The sequence below is a fragment of the Abrus precatorius genome, unplaced genomic scaffold, assembly GCF_003935025.1.
Source record: "Abrus precatorius isolate BTA unplaced genomic scaffold, Abrus_2018 Scaffold7, whole genome shotgun sequence".
Taxonomy (NCBI): Eukaryota; Viridiplantae; Streptophyta; class Magnoliopsida; order Fabales; family Fabaceae; genus Abrus; species Abrus precatorius.
Window position 1 is genome coordinate 24028454 of NW_020874417.1, and position 3965 is coordinate 24032418.

Below are 3965 nucleotides of genomic sequence, written 5' to 3' on the forward strand. Positions count from 1 at the left end.
TCTTTTTTTATAAATACAATACCACAATAATTAATCTTTCAATAACATAATTAGACACAATTATTTATTAAACTAATTAGTAGTTGACGTAATACATAAGTTATATATATATATATATAATAAATAATTTTCTTAAAATTATTTTAATTTAACTCTATAATTGTGATATTATTTGTTAGAATAATAAAAGTTTGATAAAATAAAATAATTCTAAATATAACTTATTTTAAATTAAAAACATATTGTACCTAAATATAATAATATATACATATAATTTTATTTATATCTTTAAAATAGTTTTTAAAAATTACTAATAAAATATTAAGTTATCAACATATGATATTTATTTTTAAAAAACTTATATGAAAAAAATACTTATAGATCAAGTAAAAAAATAATTAATTTTGTAATATTATAAATTTAAAATATCATAATACATTATAAAAATTGAAAGTTATATAAATTAAAATTTTTGTATAATTTTAGATCAATTAAATATAATATAATAATAAATATTAGATATATTATAATACATATTCAAATTAAAATAAATAATATATATTGTTAAAATATTAAACATGTAAATATAAAAATATATTATTTTATATATAAGATACTATGATAAATATTAAAAAGTAAAGAATATATTAATTGTATAGGATATTTTTATAAGAATAATATTTTAAAAAACATGATTCGTAAAACATTCTTAAAAATTAAGATTCGTAGAACCTTTTTTCCAATGAAACGTGGTTTTTAAATTAAATTCTACCTATGAAACGTTCGTACCAACTGAGCTCCGCTAATCATTAGATATTTTCATTAAATATTTTTTCCCAGTTTCACGCACGACAGGGTGGGCCGCGGTCGGGTTCAGGCCCAATAATCTAAAACTGACGCAAACTGATGGATTAACTTCAAGACCGAATAAAGAATCGAGTCACACAAGTTTCGGGTTGAGCGGATACTGGGTCAGACGGGTGGGTTATCTCGGGTGGGCCAAACTATTGGTTCTTTAAAAAAATTGCAGATTGTTCAGGCTAAAATCTCTCTTTTTTTTTCCTTTGAATTTTTGCTACTTTATTCCATTTTTTTAAGATAAGGTCTAATTCTAATTTTTGCTTATTTATCATATTTTTTCAGATTATACAGGTCCAATCCATTTTCAATTATTTTTTTACTGAATCAAAAATTATTATTTAGTAATGAAAAAAATCGTACCATTCTTTTTAACACTTAATTAAATCATCTTTATGTTAAAAAAAATATAAAATAAAATTGATGAATAACTTGCATCATTTTACAATATTTACAGTTCAAAATCCAAAATAAAAATATTTTAAAAATTAAAATTTATCATAGTTCAAACTCCAAAAAAAAAAAAACATAATCATTCATCACAATTCAAAATCTAAAACATTAAATATTACATCAATAATATCATCATCATGATGAAAGAGTAAATATTATATTAATATATCATCATCAATCATTAATAGTCAACATTTTAGTTTATTGTCCATAACATTAAAAATATTATCATCAATCATAATAACTAAGAGTTTAAAGTTTGTTGTCCATTATAACAACAATGATAATTAACACAAGTAATCATATTTAATGATGTCTAAAGTGGTGCATATGTTCAACTTTAGTAATTAGCAACCAAGTAGCCTGTATGAAAAAAAAATCAATGCATTAGTAGAAAAAATAATACACAATTATTTTACCTAATTTAAACTTCAAATTAACAGAGAGGAATATACTTACATAGAATATTCTATGAATTGTTTTAATAATCAAATGATTCTAACATAAACTTCAACGACTTGATTATAAATTAATTGAAAATAAAAGGAGAACAATATAATAACCAAAATGCACAGGATACAAAATTATAATCATAGTTAAAATAAAATAAGGAATATGCTTGAGATAAAACAAATTCTTATTTTATGAAAGCTAACTTGAACAGAATTTGTTGTGGATTTTTGTCAAACTCCAAAAGCAGTAGAGGCACCTTCGGAACAACATTTCTAACACAAAATAAAATAAAATGAGGCAATGAACAAATTTCAAAACAATCAAATCTGAAAATTGTAATTGCAAGACATACTGAAAAATTCATATTACCGTTGTCTTATGATATATTTGCAATTCTTATCATGACGAAGTGCAAAGATACAACTCTAAGCCTCAAAATTATAACAATAAAACAATTAAAGTAAGTGAAATTATAAATAAGTCAGTTCTAACTAGAATTTAGAAATAGTTTATAAGACTCAACTATCAAGTAGAATCCAACAGATACTCCATACCAAAATATATGATGATGAGTGATGACTTCCAAAAGTATTGAGTCCAAGTGTCCAATAGCTTCAAGACACTCCAAGAAGTTCAAAATGATAGAAAAAAATATAAATTCTGAATTAATGGCACAAATAATAAACATTAAATTGATTTAAAAATCAGTATGAAATAAAAAAAATAACCAGATGATGAGATTTCAATGATTTCCCATTGGTTGTGACTGAGTACACAACCCTACTCCAACCCCAAAACCAACAGCAGCACCTCCAAAACCAGTGGTAGCACCTCCAGAACCAGAACCAGGGGCAACACCTCCAAGACCAACATGAAATTCTTGGAAAAATTCAAAGCAAATTAGAAACAGTCAAATAATTAAATACATTAATTGAAAAATATTCCAAGATTAAGTTAATTGAAAAATCAATTACCTGTTATAACTGTTTCTGAGTTCTCTTGTTCCTTAACTAGACTAAACTCTTTAAATTGTTGAAAAGAGGGCCTTAACCAATTTTGGGCATAAATCATCTCTGCCATTTCTAGACTGAGAGAACTTCTAAAAGTGTCTAAAACTCTACCCCTGTGCTAAATATACTTTCAGATGCAATAGTGGATACAGGGTAGCTAGAACATCTTTAGCCATTTTAGACAAAATTAGAAATTGTGAGGAGTTTTGCTTCCACCATAGAAGTAGATCAAAATTTTGATCTCCATTTACACAAATGCAATCTTCAAAAAGGTACTTTTCTAGCTTATTTTTTTGTTCAATGGAATTTTTTTTCTTTAAGTGTTCTTTATAGGCATCAATCCTATTTTTGTGGAGAGGAATTTCAGTAGGACCAGCAAGTCTAGCAACTGAAATCCCCTCTAATGGACGACGTAATGACTGGCCACCCCTCATTTGTTGCTCATGGGATGTTGCATACCAACCATACATTCTAGACAAACTTGTCTTAACAGCACAAGAGATTTCAACCAAAAAATCTGGTTCAGTTATGTACATTTATTCAAAGGACCAAATCACATAATTTAATTTGTAACGAGGATCAAGAGTGACACCAATGTAAAGAAGATGATTAATATTGAGTAAATGTCCCCAATATTTATCATATTTCCTTTTCATTTCTATTCCCATAGTTGCTAGAATAGGATTCAGGTTCATGCAAGATGCCATAATCTCGTCATGGATTAAGGCAAGCTGATGAAATGCAGAATGAATGGTAATATACAAAGATCCAAAAAATATTTTGGTTACCTCATAGAATATCATTAGAAATTAGACAAATGCTCTTGCATTTTCCCAATCTAAACTTCTAGGATCACCAATAGCCCTAAAAAATTGCATGTATCCAATGTCATCATCCTCCTCAAATTTCTCAAATGCATGCTGGAATTTCTCCGTAACATCCAACATCAAATAAGTTCAGTACCATCTTGTAGGAACATCAAGGCAAACAAGCTTTTGACAAGATATGTTTGTAAAGTCTAAGCATTATTTAAACTTTGCAAGACGTTGAAGAGAAGACCTCACAAACCTCACAGCAGTACGGATGCTTGCAATTGAGTTGTTTATATCTTTTAACCCATCATTAACTATAAGGTTAAGAATATGTGTTCAACATCTGATGGGCAAAATCTCTCCATCATTATTAGACAAA